Below are 17,426 nucleotides of genomic sequence, written 5' to 3'. Positions count from 1 at the left end.
GTGTGGCATGAGGACTTCAGAGCTGATACAGAAGCACAGCGGCTGTGACGAAGGACACTCTGACCAGGGTGGCAGGGTCTCCGGAGTGGATCCTCTCCATCCTCTGCTTCCATCCCTGCCCCAGGAGGTCACCTGTGTGTACCCTGTCAGTGGGTTTTCATGACCTCTGGCCTCCATTTGGGTTTGGCCAATGGGGAGCCCCTGCAGGAGACTGGAGGGGGGAGAGGAGAGAGTCTTGGGACCTGGAATCATCTGGACACTGAGGCCCTGCAAAACCTCTAGCCCTGTGAGAGGACCAGTGCCAAAAGCTTTGGGATCTGGCTCTCAAACTTACAGCAAATGTTAACAGCCAGTGTGCCCTGGATTGAGTGTCCCCTCAAAACTTGACCCCCACTGTGACAATGTTAACAGGGTGGGAAATCTCATTATGGTAATTAAAAGGTGGGACTTTGAAGAGGTGATTAGATTGCAGGACCATGCCATAGTGAATGGGTTAATAATGGTGGTCAGGGGCGTGGTTCTGAGGGCTTTAAAAGGAGAGTGGGACTTTGAAGAGGTGATTAGATTGCAGGACCATGCCATAGTGAATGGGTTAATAATGGTGGTCAGGGGCGTGGTTCTGAGGGCTTTAAAAGGAGAGCATGTGAGAGTCTCTTTCTCTGCTCCACCATCTTCTGCCATGTGAGACCCCTGCACTGCTGTAAAGCCACCACTGAAGAAGACCTTCAACAGATGTGTTCTTTGGACTTCAGAGTGCCCAGTCTCAGAAACTGTAAGTAATAAATTTTGTTTTCTTATAAATCACCCAGTTACAGGTTATTTTGTTGTAAGCAACAGAAATGGACTAATACAGAAAATTGGCACCAGAGAAGGGGGTGTTGCTTATAACAAATACTTGAAAATGTGGAAGTGGCTTTGGAACTGGGTGTTGAGAGGCTGGAAGAATCTGGAAGAATAGGCTAGAAAAAGCCCAGCTGCTGGTGGGAGTTTAGAGGACAAAACCAGAGAAAGTTTGGAATGTTTTAGAGACCGGTCAAATGGGGGTGAGCAGAATACTATTAGAAATGTGGACTGTAAAGGCCATACTGAGGAGGTCTCAGATAAAAATGAGGAGCTTATTGGGGCAAAGACCGTCGTTGCTACGAACTAGCAAGAAACATGGCTGCATTCTAGTCCTGCCCAAAAGTTTTATGAAATATGGAACTTCAAGGTGCTAAACCAGGGTATTTGGCAGAAGAAATTTCTAAGCAGTAAAGCATTCAGCAAGCTGCATGGCTACTTGCAACAGCCTACGCTGAGTTATGACAGAAAATGCATGAGGTAAAGCCAGAAATTTATAATTCGAAAGAAAGCAGGGGACAAAAATTGGAAAAGTTTCAGCCTGGCCACAGAAGCAAGGGTGTAGCCCAGGGACCATTTGCTAAGGACATAAGTACAGAAGAAAAGGAGTATCAACAGGGGAAAAGAGGCCCTGAAGGCATTGCAGAAGGCTCTGGGGCCAATCCTTCCATTACAGGCCCAAAGTCCTGGGGAAATAGAATGGTGTTGGGGGAAGAGGCCTGAGGTGCCCTCCATGGGCTCGCTGCCCAGGGCCACCTCGGGACACTGCTCCCCACACCAGCACCATAGCTGCTTTGGTTGCTCCATCTGTGACTAAATTGACCCCAGGTGTTGCTGCACTTGCAGCTTTGGAAACTATAAGCGAGAAGCCTTGGCAGCATCCACATGGTGTTAGGTCTGTGGGCTCACAGAATGCCAGAGCTGTAGAGGCTTAGGAGCCTCCACCCAGATTTCAAAGGATGTGTGGAAAAAGGCTGGGGACCCAGGAAGAGATCTGTCATAGGGGCGGAGTCACCACAGACAGCCTTCACTAGAGTATTGCCGAGCAGAAATGTGGTGTCAGAGTTAGAGCAGACAAACCCCAACAGTGTCACATCTAGTGGAGCCGTGAGAGCGGGACCACGATGGAGATTCCAGACCTGTGGAGCTACAAGCCCTGCTCGGGCTGAGGTGTGCCCTCAGCCCAGGAAAGCTATAGGAGTGGAGCTGCCCAAGAACTTGGGGACCCAGCCCCCACACCAGTGTGCAGAGGACTTCAAACATGGAGTCAAGGTACTTGATTCACCCGCTTTGAGCTTTAATGCCTGTCCTTCTGGGTTTAACTTGTTTGGGACCTGTCTCCCCTTTCTTTTGGCCTGTCTACCTTTTTGAATGGTAATATGTACCCTATGTTTGTCCCACCATTGTATCTTGGAAGTAGATAACTTGTTTTGATTTCACAGAGGGGACTTTGAACTTTGGACTTTTGAGTTGAAACAAGACTTTGGGGATGAAATGAATGTATCTGTGTATGGAAAGTACATGAGTTTGGGAGGTCAGGAGGGGAATGTAGTGGATTGAATTGTCCCCCCAAAGCTCATTGAGGCTTAATCCCCACTGTAACCATTGGGGCCTTGAAGAGGTGATTAGATTGCAGGACCCTGTAGTAGTGAATGGATTAATAATGGTGGTCAGGGGCGTGGTTCTGAGGGCTTTAAAAGAAGAGGAGAGTCTGTCTTTTGCTCTCTCTGCTTCCACCATCTTGCAATGTGAGACCCCTGGGTCACTGTCGCCACCAAGACCCGCATCAAACGTGTTCCCTGGACTTTGGACTCCCCAGTCTCTGAAACTATAAGCAATAAATTTTATTTTCTTATAAATTACCCAGTTCTGGGTATTTTGTTATAAGCAACGGAAATGGACTAATACAAAAGTATATCCCCAATTCTGTAAAATAAATATGTCCACACACACATGCATTAGAAAGGGACACACACCGAAACATCGCCAGAGAGTGGGATAGAGGGGAAATTTTTTCATTTATTTCTTATAAGTTTCTACATTTCCCAAATGTTCTCAATAACTTTATGTTTAGAAATAAACATGTGGGGGCCGGCCCGGTGGCGCACTCGGTAGAGTGCAGCGCTTGGAAGCGCAGCGGCGCTCCCACTGAGGGTTCGGATCCCATGTAGAGACTGGTCTGTTCACTGGTTGAGCGCGGTGCAGGCACGACACTGAGGGTTGTGATCCCATTGCCGGTCGCGGTACGGGCGCGACACCGAGGGTTGTGATCCCGTTACCGGTCATGAAAAAAGACGAAAAGAAAAAAAAAAAAAGAAAAGAAATAAACATGTGATTAAAGCGCACATTCCCGCCCGGCCTGGAGCAGGGCTCTGCGGCTCCCCTGCTGGCACACACTTTGTACAGGCTGAGGGAGCCCGTCCGCTTTCCTGGGGATCCCAGGCTGGTGTTTGGGGGCCCAATGGTAAGGAGGGGTCACTAAGACTTCCTCATTTGCCAGCAGGCCTTCAGGGGGCTTCTCCCCAGAGGTTCTGGCGGGCATGGGGGAGGCTTCTCCAGTAAGGTCCCCCTGTCCACAGACGCAGGCTCTCTGCGGCCACACAGCCTCGCCAGGGCGAGCTTACAGACCCCCAAGTCCTGGCCTTGGCCACCGCCACACTTCCTGCCTCTGGTGTGCAAATGTCTTCCAGATGTCCCCATGACACCCGCCCTCCCACCTTAGGGGCTCTGGCGGGGCATCCGCGCTCATCTCCCGCCCCGCCTGGCCTCTACTCTCCGCGCCCGCGCGCGACCCTTCCCTGCGCTCTCACGATGCAGGTTTGGGCCCCCCTGGTGTGTGGCCGGGCTCCCCTGCCCTCCTCCCGCCCACGGAGACCCCCTGCCGCCGCCGCTGTCTGGCGCTGCAGGTGCGCGCACAGCCGCGAGCGGGAGGAGCCCAGACACGAGGCGCCCCCACCCCCAGAAGACAGGAAGGGGTGAGATGCGGGCGAGCACATCCCCGCCACCCACCAGCCTCTCCCACGCTCAAGGAGCAGCTGAAGCCGGGACGCTCACTCCTTCCTACGTCACCTTCCCAGGGAGGCCTGCAGCGACCACCCTATCCAGAGCCGTCCTGCAGGCTACGAGGGGGTTCCGCGTGTGTCGGAGACCCGCTGCCGCCGCCGCTGTCTGGCGCTGCAGGTGCGCGCACAGCCGCGAGCGGGAGGAGCCCAGACACGAGGCGCCCCCACCCCCAGAAGACAGGAAGGGGTGAGATGCGGGCGAGCACATCCCCGCCACCCACCAGCCTCTCCCACGCTCAAGGAGCAGCTGAAGCCGGGACGCTCACTCCTTCCTACGTCACCTTCCCAGGGAGGCCTGCAGCGACCACCCTATCCAGAGCCGTCCTGCAGGCTACGAGGGGGTTCCGCGTGTGTGGCACGGCTCCGTGGAATTTGTTTGTTCACCTTTGGTTGCTTGACAAGGCTTCCCAGAATTAAACAGCCTAACCTTTTGGCTTAGTATGGCTTTGGGAAATTCCCCGGAGTTTCTCAAAGGACATGTTAAAATACATCAAAATTAACTGGATTATTTAAAGGGCATTGTCAGTATTAAACGTGTTTTTGACGCATGTTCCTGGTATCAGTTGGCTCCATTTAATTTTATTATTAATCTTCCTTGTTAGTGATGTGCACATGGACCCATTGCGGCTGTGGTCATGCTCTTGTATGTGTGGAAGGAAGTTATTATGTTGGGTTTCTATCCACATCCCCCAGGGAGACGGTGGGTCTGGGTGCAGTAATGTTTACAACTAACTGATCATTAACCAGTTACAGATTTCTTTGTTTTCCCTACTCCCACAGTTTCACTTGACTTACCAAGAACATGTTGTTTCCCTAGTAATAATAAGAATGATATAGTGTGTTTTTGTTAGTTCAGCATACAATATACGAAGTTATACGATGTGTTTTTGTTAGTTTGAGTAGGATCATTTAACTTTTCACTTTGTCCCCTGTGCTGTTCCCGGAGTCTACTGGCAGGGAAATACAAGGTATAAACATTGTGATTTTTTTTTTTTTTGTCTTTTGTCTTTTTCCGTGTCCGGCAACGGATCGCAACCCTACCGGACCGGGGACCGGCAACGGGATTGCAACCCTTGGCGTTGCTCCCGCGCCTCGCTCAGCCAGTGAGCGGCAACCGGTCTGTATGTGGGACCCGAACCCTCGGGCGGGAGCGCCGCTGCGCTTCCCAAGCGGCGCACTTATCCAGTGCGCCACCGGGCCAGCCCAACATTGTGATTTTGATTATAAATTAAAATGATCAATATAGAGTATAACGATATTAAATTGTTAACCATAACTAATCAATGTTATTAAAATCAAGTATATTAAGTATAAATAAGATTAAAAAAGGCTTAAATTGTAAGGTAAGGAGGTTAAGAATTATAGTTTAAAAGTCTGACGTCTTTAAAGCCAAGCCTGCTGCTATTGTATAGTTTCCTGGCCACAAGCCACAGGCTTTGGGGTGAACTATTGATACATGAGTGGGTGCTTTTGTCACAGCGTGAGTGTTTTTGAACATTCTGATTTTCTTTTTCTATAGAGATGAAATAATAAATGTTTTGATTAAGAGATAAATCATCATGTAAAAGGTTAAGTAAAAAATATAACTAAAACAAGATTCTTGTGGTTGTTGTCCCACTTGCACTAGACATCTGTGGTCTGTCTCTTTCTCTCCTTGCCGACGCCACACCACCTGGTTCAGGTCCAACGAATCCGGCAGAGCTGGTCTCCAGCACCACCCTTTTAAGACTGCGGCCTCCCCTCTTGCCCAAGAATTCCTTATCCTTGCTCCTGGTTGTTTTTCCCTACATGGCACTCTACCATCTGACATTAGACAAGTCCCTTACTGCTGCTTCTTGAGACCAGGCCTCCAGCCTGTACCCCCAGGGCTGGATGTGGGCCTGGCACACAGCATGTGCTCAGTAAGGATTTGTGAAGGGATCCCTGCCACGGTTGATGGTGCAGCCAGTAAAACCATGCTGTGGCACATCAGAAAGCATTCTTGCTATATAACTATGGGGAACGAGCCGACTATAAGCAGAAAAATAAACGAGGCAGCATGTTAACCCTAGTTCTTTCTGGGTCACAGAATTATGGGTGGTTCTTGTTTTCCATGTTTCTATTTTTCTAATTCCTTCAAGACTTCTTTGTGTATGTACAAATGTGTATTACCTTTGTGGTTGGGGAAAAGTCATTTAAAAACCAGTGATATAATTCTGCTCTGTCCAGATGTACACGGGAGGCATGAGGCCCTGGTCTCCTCAGTCTTCCCCTCGACAGACACTGCAGCTCCTGTGTTTGGGTGGCGGTCTCTGGGGCTCCCCTCTTCCATGGGGCCTGAGTGTCCTAAGTAGCTGCCACATTGTAGAGATGATCCCCTTTAGGCATCAGTTAACGGACAGCGTGCGGCAAGAAGCACGATGGCTGCAGGTGATAATGCTACGAAGTGACATTTGGCTGCAGAGCCCTTTTGACGTGTTAGAGTAGGATGGGGGGAGATCTCACAGGCTCGGGGTGTCCCCTGTGCCTGGACAGCATAGACGTCAAATGCACGGAGGAGCAGCACCACACCACACCATCCTCGCCCAGCCCCCACTCGGCTCTGTCTGGGGCAGTCTGTGGCAGCACACGCCTGGGCCATTGCTACTGCCAGATCTGTTGTCCTACTCACCCCAGAAAGGCAAGCAGAGTATCCCAGGGATGAGGCTGCCAGAAGACGTGGCCCCCACACCTCAACACACCACCCTCCACTGCAGCAGAACTGAGACCCAGGGCTAGGAGGATAGTAAGTGGCCATTGGTTTTTGTATACTCGTATCTGGGGAGTGCATGTCCTCAGGGAGGGGCCGACTGGTTAGAGGGGGGGAAAATCTGCTTTTAGTTCTACCTTTAGAACCAGGAAATAAGCTTTTAGTCAGATGATCGGAGCAGGCAGGATGCACGACAAAAGAAGGTCCCGCTTACTGTGCTGAAAATGTATCCAGGGAGGGGGCGCCAATTTAGACGGACGGTCAGGGAGGGCTTCTTGGGGTAAATATTTACCTGGGGCTGGAAGACCAGGAGGAGTCGTTCTTCCCTCCACACTTAGAGCACGAAAGCCCCTTTCCTCAGGGCCTGGGGCACTATGTCCCTGCTCCCCGCACTGCGGCCTGGACAGCCAAGGCCTCTGCTCCCTCCGCCTGGAGGTTTCTGCTCTGGGGTCGGCAAGGCTGCTCCGTCTCAGCCACCAGGTTTCAGGTCACCTCTTCAGAGCAGCCTTCCCTGACCACCCACGGCTACACGGACCCCTCATGTAGCACAGCTGTATCCTCCGGGTGTATTTTCCGCACAGGCCCGTCACAGTCTAGAATTATGTGCGTACTTGTCTATCGTCCCTGTTACGTTACCTGCTGCATGAGGCAGGGGAGCTGTTCTCCACGGTGCCCGCAGACGCGACAGTCCTCTGGACAGTGTGAGAGCCCCATGGCCACCGACCGAGCGACTGCCGCCCACGCGACGCCTCCACCCGGGGAGGGGGCGCCGCCCACGGCGAGGTAACGGGGTGCGGGGCCGAGGCCGTGCAGGGTCGGGACCCCGACCGGCGCCCGCGGCTCTCGAGGGGCGTTCTCCAGACGCCGGCGGGCGCGAGGCCGAGGGGCCCGCACCGCGGAAGGAGCCGGTCCTGCGGGAAAGCCCCGCCTCGCCAGGCCAGCCCTCCGGCCCCGCAGCCTCAGCTCCGCGCGAGCTCCGGACTCAGGATGCGGGGCCCTGGGGGGCGCCCCGCACGCCTCCCACCCGGCCGGGAGGGACCGCGCCCCGAGCCTTCGTGCGCCCGGACCCCCGCGCAGGCCCAGACCGAAGGAGAAGCGGAGACGGCAGCGCCGGCTGCGGGTCAGCTCCCCGCCGTGCTCAGCGCGGAGGACCGCGGCCCTCTCCTACCCGCCCCGCAGCCGGGACCGACTCACCCTGGGCCGCCTCCCGGGACAGCCCGGAAAGCACCATAGGGCGCCGGGCGCACGGACCGCCCGGTTCCGGCCTGCCCCGGAAACGGGCCGCAGCGTCCCTCTAGCAGCCTCGGAGGCTTCGCTGCTCGGTGGCGCTCCCTGGCCTCCACGCGGTCTAGCTGCGGGGGGCGGGGCTACAGGGGAGCAGCCGGGCGAGGGGCGGGGCCGCGGTGCGCTGCCGGGGTCGGGGGCCCGGGCCGGATGGACGCTGGGACCAGAAGGATCGGCCGGCCTGGGGGGCGTCGTGGCCGTGCTGGCCCGCGGGTGTCCGTGACTGCACACCCACCTGCAGGTTTTTCGCGTGGTTTTTCAGGTGGGAATGTTGTGTGCGCTTTCTGGAAAGAACGCTCAGCTGCTTCACTGGCCAAGACCGACTTTAAGATGGGCTGGAAAATGTCGTCTACACTGGGAGCGACATGCCTGATAAAAATCAAGATTCTTATCACAAAAGAAGGTGAGAGTAGATGCTAGGCCAATATGAACCAGAAGAAAGCTGAGGGAGCAAAGTTAATATGACACCAAGTCGGAATTATGGCAAAACCCACGAAGCATTAGGAGCCACACTTACAAACACGCGAGAGTGAGCTGTGCGACCAGCAGCACGGGCACCTAGTGATCCAGCCTCCCCAGTACCGAAAGCGACGGCCGACAGACTGCGACAGCCGCAGCTGGAGGTTTTAACACTTCTCAGAAGCGGGCAAAAGTCAAGAGACAGATTTGAACCACGCAGTAAGGAGTGTCCGGGCGGCTGAGGGCAGGGTTCCACCACTGTGGGATCGCGTCCAGTGACAGGTTTGTTTCTTCCCCACTAGCGCTGCCTCACTTGACTTGCCTTTAAAAAAAAAGTGTTTGTACCTAGAGATAATGATCTACACCCCCAAAGCAGGAACACCTTAAAAAAAAAAAAAAAGATGACTGGTAAGGGGATCTTAACCCTTGACCTGGTGTTATCAGCACCACGCTCTCCCAGGTGAGCCACGGGCCGGCCCAGGAACACCTTTTTAAGGACAAAGAGAACATTAATAGCTGAAATCCACTAGCCCACAAAAGCCTAGATATAAAGAAATAAGTTTAGAAGTGACTAGAAAGTTTAAATAAATCTTGTATGTTTGAAAACTAAATAGTGTTCTATTAAATAACTCTTGCGCTGAAGAGCAAATCATATACTTAGAATTGAAATAGAATGAAAACACCTTGCAGGATACTTACAGAGAAATAAAATATATATTATGTGTGTATATATGTTTACATATACAACCTTCAGCATATGTATGTATAATGCTACTATAAGTATTTGTGGGAAAACTGATTCTGGTTTTTGTTGGTTTAAATGATGTTCTATTTGTTTCAACATTTACATTTTCCTTTTGGTTTGGTTTTGGAGGCAGACATCTATGTCTATCTGTCTAAGACTACATATATATGTTGTCTTAGTCCACTTGTGCTGCTATAACAAAATAACACAGATGGGGTAATTTACAAATGATAGAAACTTCTTTCTCACAGTTCTGGAGGCTGGGAAGTCTGAGATCAAGGAACTAGAAGGACTGGTGCCTGGTGAGGGTGTTTCTGCTTTTAACAGGGTGCCTTGTTCCTGCATCCTCTGGAGGGGAGGAACATTGTGTCCTCACATGGCAGAAGGACAGAAGGGCAAGGGAGGGCTCCCTTCAGCCTCTACCCTTTCATAGGGGTGCTGACCCCGTTCATGAGGGCAGAGCCTTCATGACTTAATCACCTCCAGAGGCCACACCTCTTAATACTGTTTTATTGGGTATTGTCAGCATGAAGTTTGGAAGGGACACCATTATTCAAACCATAGTAAACGTAACTTTACCCCAGGTATTACCTGGGTCTGCCTCTTCTCTTTGGAAATATAAGCTTGGACCCCACCATGTTCACAGCTTTTTGAGGTCTGAAGATCTCCCAGTAATTTTTATCAGGCACACTTTTTCTTTTTGGTGGTGGTGGTGGTGGGGGGGGCTGGCTGGTGCTGGGATTGAATAGGCACACATTTTAAAAACACCTTTTGTAGGGGGCTTCCAGTCAAGATGGTGGAATAGATGGTCCCCAGTGTCACTCTCACAAATCAACCAATTTACAACTATAAAAATGTAACATCAGGGCCGGCCTGTGGCTCACTCGGTAGAGTGCGGTGCTGATAACACCAAGGCCACGGGTTCGGATCCTATATAGGGATGGCCGGTTTGCTCACTGGCTGAGCGTGGTGCTGACAACACCAAGCCAAGGGTTGAGATCCCCTTACCGGTCATCTTTAAAAAAAAAAAAAAAAAAATGTAACATCAGCCAAGCTGGGGCTGCTGGAGCTCAGGGGAAGAGGAGGAGAGACCTATGGAGTTCACAAAAGTGGGAGAAACCATGATGAGAGAAAGAAAAAGCTGCTCAGAGCGTTTCAGGCCGCAGCTACTTTAAAACTTGAGCTGCTGAGACATGGAGCAAGAGCCGGCAGAAGCCACAGATGTGCCCTTTAGATGGAGTTACTAGGAGGTGGCAGGGGAGAAGAGGGACTTGGTGGCCCCCAGGACAGCAAGACCACTAATAAGGGTCCCATGGACCCACGCAGGAGCGAGGAGACAGAACAGCTGAAGAAGGGGAGCCATTCAGAGGCTGGTGAGTCATCACAAGAGACCAGCACAGGGCCTGTCGTGTTTGGGGCATGGGCAGTGGGGGAGACAGGCCCACCAGGAGAACATTGGGGCACAGCAAGGACAGCTGATCCACCCCCCAATCAGCGCAGGAACACTCAGAGGAGACTGGTCGGGAATGCAGAATTCCATGGGGTGCAGTTTGATGTAAAGACTCAGGCCCAGATCAGAGTTTCTACACAACTCAGGTGCACTGAGTACCTGGAGAGCTGGAAGTACCTATAAGTTCAACCATTAAACCCTGAGCTGCGGGGCCGGCCCGTGGCTCACTCGGTAGAGTGCGGTGCTGATAACACCAAGGCCCCGGGTTCGAATCCCATATAGGGATGGCCGGTTTGCTCACTGGCTGAGCGTGGTGCTGACAACACCAAGTCAAGGGTTAAGATCCCCTTACCGGTCATCTTTTAAAAAAAAAACAAAAAAAACCCCTGAGCTGCACAAAAAGCCTTCCCTAGGGAAACAGCAGCAAAGCAGAAATTTAGTTCAACCACAGAGCTCAAGTACTGGTTCCCACAGGAAGTTCCCCCATTTCAGAAGTAAACAAAGGACAAAAAATTAGTTCTGGCCCACGTACAACACCAGTGCCTCGGGGCCTGCCTGGGAACATGGGGCTTGGAGCTGGAGACTGGACTGCACTCCCACATCCAGGCATATCACCAGCACCTCGGGGCCCGCCCAGGGGCCCAGGGCATAGAGCCAGGGACCAGACACCCTCCCACAACCAGGCACACTGCACCAGCACCATGGGGACCACCCGGGGACCCGAGGTATGGAGAAGGGGACTGGAACCCCTTCTCACAACCAGGCACACCGCTAGTGCCAAGGAGCATGGCAAAAACATCACCTCCACGTGGGTGGCCCACTACAGCAACCATAACCATGGCTACTGTGAAAGTGGCTAGGCGTCACAACCACCATGCAGATGGTCCAGCAGCCACTGGAGTGCACTGACACAAGGAGAGTCACCAGCAGAGACAAAGAAGAGGATGTCTGTCTCCACAAAGTCTATCCCAGAGTGACAGAAGAAGCATCTGCTCTATGATAATATTGGGGGACCTGATCACACCTCTCAGCATTGGACAGATCATTTAGGCAACAAATTAACAGAGTAACCAACACTCTTTCAGAAGGAGAGAAGAAATCTAGGGTAATTAGAGGGGGGAGGGAGAGGGGGATGGGGAGAGATTGGACAAGAGGCATAAAGAATAATTACGATTTGTAACAATATATATGCTAGTAATATTGATTTGATCAACATATCTCAATGTTGAACCCCCAAAATATGTGTAATCAATTTTGATTCAATAAAAAAATTTTTTTAAAAGGCCCTGGGTAAGGGGTAAGAGTCATTCCATATATCAAATGAGAATAAAGTATATTTCTTAGAGACAGGCATTTTCCTTGGTAACTTCTTTTCCTTCTGCCCTTTGTGATTTTTTTGGCAAAGTTTGAGGCATCTTGAAACAAGTGACTGTGCATTATTGTTTTCTAAAAATATTCCCTTATATCTCTCATTTCTAAATAAACTTTTTTATTTATCTCAGAAAGTTAAAAAAAAAATTTAAAAAACCCAAAAAACAAAAAACACCTTTTGTAGGAGTATAACACAGGGACCAGAATTGCAAATACCTTCACATCCAGCATAGCAGGGTGAAGCTTTTAAATTTTTAATGAATTTTTTACATTCTGAGACGTCGTTGCAGAGGGGTGAGGGGAGTGGGGCGAGAGTGGCCCACGGCTAGCTCCTTCGCTGGCCTGGCTGCCCACAGCGGCGGGGGCAGCACCCCCTCCCCAGGATCCCAGGCGCTACCAGTGGGGGTTCTGTCCTCTCTGGCCTGGGTGCGGCTGGTGGCGGGGGGCTGCGGCTAGGAGGATGAATTTTCACACCCTGAATACACTGTGAAACTAGCACCAGGTCAAGAGATTTTGGGGGACCTGGAGGCTTCCCTCCTGGTCCTCCTGGTCACTGTCAGGTCACCTCTCCTGTCTGCACCTGAGGGTGGCCCCTCCGTGACTTCTAACAGCCCTGGTGATCTTCGCAGGCACACTTCTGGGTCCTTTGTGTGTATTTGCTCACGCAATCCTCATGATAATCCTATGGTACAATACTGTTGTCCCCATATTAAAGTGAGGGGAGCACGGTGTTCCCATTATTTCCCAAGGTTCCACCTCAGGGAGCTGGGTGTGCTGGGGAACATGCCCTCACGTCCACACACCACGTTGCAGGTGGTTTCGCACACACCCTTTGTCTCATGGCCTGTAAATTGTGACCAGACCCTGGGAGGAGGTGTGGGGCTCAGAGGAGGGGAGGGACTTGTCCAGTCCACAGCTGGTCAGGGGCAGGGTCACATGTGAGCACAGGACAGACTGGGAATCATCATTTTTCTTTCTTTTCACAAGGACAGGAGGCACCTTGGTCAGGAGGGTGACCTGAGTTGGGGTCTCCATCTTATGTGGGCTCAGCCCAGCACCTGCTGTGGGTGGTGCTGACCTTGTGTGACATCTGCCTCGGTCCTTGTCTCTGGCTTGGATGTCTGGATGTCCCTGGATCCTCAGGCTGCTTGGGGGACCGGGGGTCTCCTGCACTCATGCTGCCGACAGGAGATTTGCTGTGGGGTGAGGCACAGGCTGGGCAAGGGAGAGGTGCTCTGTGGACTCGGGGTCCAGCAGGTGGGACTTGTGGGCACTTGCTGTATCCTAACAGCTACAATGTCCTTGGAGGAGGGACCATGACTCCCCTCGGGGCTGCCACACACAATTTCACACAATATCGATTTTGTGGTGAACTTAGGTGTCCAACAATTGTGTGTGTGTAAATCCTATGCTAGTCCCTCCTTGAGAAACGAAAGATCTCTGAGCAAACCACCTTTCTTTCAACTCTGATCACACGTGTGGAGTCCCAGAGCTTTGTCAGGTTGGAATGATGTGCTCCAATCCACAGAGGGCAGAGGTCATGGGGCCTCAGGGCTCACTAAGAAACTGGGCTTCACAGTAGTTCACCTTGTAGCCCTCTCAGAAAATTTTAACACATACCTCCAAGCCATCCCCAAACATCTGCAATCCCCATATCCCCACCTGTTCCAGTGTGCATCTGTCCCGGGGCCTCCCCTCACCCACTCCTGCATGGGAAATGGGGCTCTTATAGAAAATCCCACCCCCGGCCCCCATCCTGAAGTGCACTTCTCCCACCCCGTTGCCCACAGGACGGGAACAATTCTCAGTCTCCTTCCCTGCACCTTTCCTACAGGGTCAGTCCCTTGGGGGCTGAATTCTGGTAGTGTCTGCCTGAGGCAGGACAGTGCTGGGATCTGGGCAAGCAGAGCCATGCCTTGGGCCCCAGCTTTGGGGGCTGCTCAGACTCTCTTCTGATTGCACCTTCCCCAGGGCAGAGGAGTCCCGTGCAGAAGGAAAACATGAAATGCAGATTTGCTTGGTGTTCCAGGAACACAGACCTTGGTGTTACAGCAAAGTTCCTTTCAAGGCCCCCATAGGCACCTGTTCTGGGTCCAGCTCCAGGGTCAGATCTCACCCCAGAGCTGGCTGCTTGTGGAAGTGTAAACTGAGCATGGACATATTTTGCCCTGCTACAGATTAAGCAAACAGGATGGATGAGACCCCAAAATGAGATGTTCAGGTACTGAGCATGTACCCCAGACCTGGGACAGGGCCCGTGCGTCCTGAATGCAGATGAAAAGGCCAGAAAAGAGTGTTCCCTGGGGACAGAGGGATTGGAGTCCAGGTCAGGCCCATGGCTCTGTTGCCCCATGTCAACCCCGAAGTGGCCCCATGTATCCTCTGCCTTAGAAGTGCAGATAAAAGAGGTGGCTGCTCTGCGGGCTCACAGCAGAGCTACTGCTGCTGGCCAGACACACCTGCCCAAATCTGTCCTAGAGCAAGTGCTCTGGTCCTTGTAATTCTGCTGTGGGAACATCGCATAACCCAGGATTCAGGTTCTTGAGGACCTGCCATCACGGGCACCCACCCTATGCCTCTCTCTCCTCTTCCTGCAGTGTGTTTCAGACAGTGTGATGAAGGGTCTGGGGCAGATCCTTATGATGGCTGCCACATCCCTTCTGGCCCAGCTCCTTTACTGAACAAATATCCATTTACTGGCAGCTATGTCAGGATGCGGCCAGGCCCAGGGGAGCTGGACAGGGTGTGCATGGTCTTGGCAGGAGTCTGGAGGTAGGACCCTGGGAACAGGAAAGGGACATTACCAGCCGAGCCATGGCACAGAACAGTGGCACTTCCAGATTAACAGTGGGGTAACTGGGGAAGTGGAAAAAATGGCAACCTGATGGAGCCAGCAAAAATAACCAAAAGGAGACAGAGATGGCACTGTAAAATAAATAATTCATGCAGAGCAGGACAGGAGGAATGGAAAACATCCTCAGCTATCACATGGTGAGAAGACCTGCACTTCCCATGACAAGACAGAGATTCATGAAGAAACCTAGAAAAGTGCTATTTATCCGAAACACATTTAAAACAAAACCACAAAGAATGGCTAAAAATACAGGAGAGGACAAAAAAGCTGCCAGAAAATGAAGACAGGAAGGAAGCAGGAACAGGGATGGTGCATCACCCAGGACGGGGTTTAACGCTGGACTTGGCCATCAGGACAGGACTTTACCCAATGTTAAAAAGCACCATCGATGAGGACACAGAGTTCTGAACCCAGAGGCATTAAATGCACGTGGGCAAGCGATTTCAGATAAGCGTGATGAAATACGTTTCATGAGACACAGCTCCAGAGTTATGAGACACGGAATCAGGAAAGCAAAGTGTGCATGATTAACCATTAATACCTGAAAAGTACTTAGAACAGTGCCTGACCCATAAAAAGAGCCCAGTAAATATTATTCCTGCTATCATTACTGCACAATCCCACTTCAACCATCTGTGATGGGGCACCCATATGTGGCATGAGATGATGTGACCTGGGGCACACAAAGGCACATGTGGGTTGTGGTGTTGGGATGAGGGCAGCTGATGCTGGGAGTGGAGCCAAGCCAGACAGGGGACCATGGTTACTCACGTTTATTTCAAATTACTCGTGCATGTATGTGATGAGAAACATTTAAAGAACAATTTTTTTTTTTTTTTTTTTTTTTAAGATGACCGGTAAGGGGATCTCAACCCTTGGCTTGGTGTTGTCAGCACCACGCTCAGCCAGTGAGCAAACCGGCCATCCCTATATAGGATCCGAACCCGCGGCCTTGGTGTTATCAGCACCGCACTCTACCGAGTGAGCCACGGGCCGGTCCTAAAGAACAATTTTAAAAGGAAATGCAGTACATAAATAACTTCTTAGAGTAAAATTTGAAAAGCAGGGAAGAGATGCCTGGGGATGGCACAAGTGAGGGTGCCCTGATACCAGCACAAGCACAGGCACCACGTGGGTAAGGAAGACGGCCCCCTCCCCGCCGAAGGCCCAAGAACCCCATGCCCAGTGCTGGCTGAGTTGCCACCATCGTTAGTTGACCCAGATCTGTGGAGCCCCTACTGTGTGCCAGACTGGGTGGCCTCAGAGGGAGGTTAATGCTCAGTTCAGTGAGATGGAGTTGAGTGACAGTCCTCAAGACTGTGGGGAACACCAGCCAGGGCCCTGTCTCTGTGAGTCCTCCAGTAGCCTGGTCAGCATCCTGGCTGTAACCAAGGTCTTGGTAGCTACCACCAGGGCATACCTCATCTCAGGGACCCATGGGACCATCTTGAGACCCCACAGCCTGGGTGTCCAAATACTCTGACCACGTCTGTCCAACACCTGACTCTCCTTCTGTCCCTCTGAACCTCTGGCTCTACTCTGGGCTGACCCCAGAACCCCTCCCTTTGCTCCTGGAGGTGCAGTCCTGCCTGATGCTCCCCAGCCTCTGGCCCTGCTGTGGGCCGGGCTGCCTCCTGAACCCGCACCTGGCGGCTCCTCCTCGATGCCCTGCCCACCCCAGCTCTGCTGCCACTCACACGCCAGCCCCTCGCTCCCCTGTGACTTCAGTAGGCGGCCACAGGGCGTCCCTTCCTCCCCTCTCCCGTCTCCTTCTCAGGGGGTCACCCTTACCGCCGCCCCTGCAGGGTCCCGTCTGCAAGCCTCCCCTGCCCCCGGGACGCCTGCCATCACGTCCCCGCCCTGGCGCCCTCCCGAGGGACCACTGTCCCACCCGCCTCTCCAGGACAGGGCTCCGCTCAGGGTCTGGTCCAGGCTCCCTTACCTCACGTGCCCGCCCGCCCCCTCCTGCTTCCCTGACGCTGGGACCCGCGGCTCGACCCTCCTCACTTCCTGGGCCGGCTCTCTCCCCTCCCCCCGGGGTCTCCCCGTCCCAGCTGGACGCCCCGTCGCCCTCCCTGGGCCCTCCAAGCACAGCCCAGGCCCCGGCTCCTCCCCGACACTGACCTCCCCGAGGCCCAGCAGTGGACAAAGTCCCCGCGTCCAGGAGCGGCAGTGCCCGCGCGAGGCGGACGCCTGCCCGGTCTTCCCGTTCCGTAACGCACGACGCAGCCCCTCACCCACAGGGAAGCCCGGAGCCCCGGACCCCGCGGCCGGGAGTGGGACGCTCTGTGTGAGTCTCTCAACCTCTCGGTGCCTCCTCGGACGTTCAGTGGGCAACGCCCGCCCTGCGAACACCGTGGGAGGGCCGCGTGCCCCTCCGGCCTCCTCCCGGCGGCTACCCACGAAGACCCTGCGGGCCCGACCTCCCCAGTGCGCCTGCGCGGAGACCCCGGCGGCGGGGAACTACAAGTCCCAGAGTGCACTGCGCCCAGAAGGCGCTGCGGCTCTGGCCCTGCCCCGGAAGATAAGGAGGCCCACGGGTGCCGCGCTTCCTCTTTCGGCCGCCCCAGTGAGCAGGTAGGACGTGTTTGCGACGCCGCGGCCCCTCCGCCATCCGCCGCCATCCGCCGCCA

The 17,426-nt window shown here is 53.1% G+C and overlaps 1 protein-coding gene across 1 annotated transcript in view; it reads left to right on the top strand.

Moving 5' to 3' along the window:
- The first annotated feature begins 17,301 nt into the window (after window positions 1-17,301).
- The window catches only part of RPL8 (ribosomal protein L8), a 2,232-nt gene continuing 2,107 nt past the window's right edge, over window positions 17,302-17,426 (top strand). Inside the window, exon 1 of the mRNA XM_008571729.1 lies at window positions 17,302-17,370. The gene's annotated coding sequence lies outside the window, so the exon portion shown is untranslated. The remainder of the gene's footprint in view (window positions 17,371-17,426) is intronic.

The sequence above is a fragment of the Galeopterus variegatus genome, unplaced genomic scaffold, assembly GCF_000696425.1.
Source record: "Galeopterus variegatus unplaced genomic scaffold, G_variegatus-3.0.2 Scaffold714, whole genome shotgun sequence".
In the NCBI taxonomy this organism is placed as follows: Eukaryota; Metazoa; Chordata; class Mammalia; order Dermoptera; family Cynocephalidae; genus Galeopterus; species Galeopterus variegatus.
The sequence above is the reverse complement of the archived record's forward strand: the minus strand, read 5'-3'. Positions and strand labels throughout refer to the sequence as shown.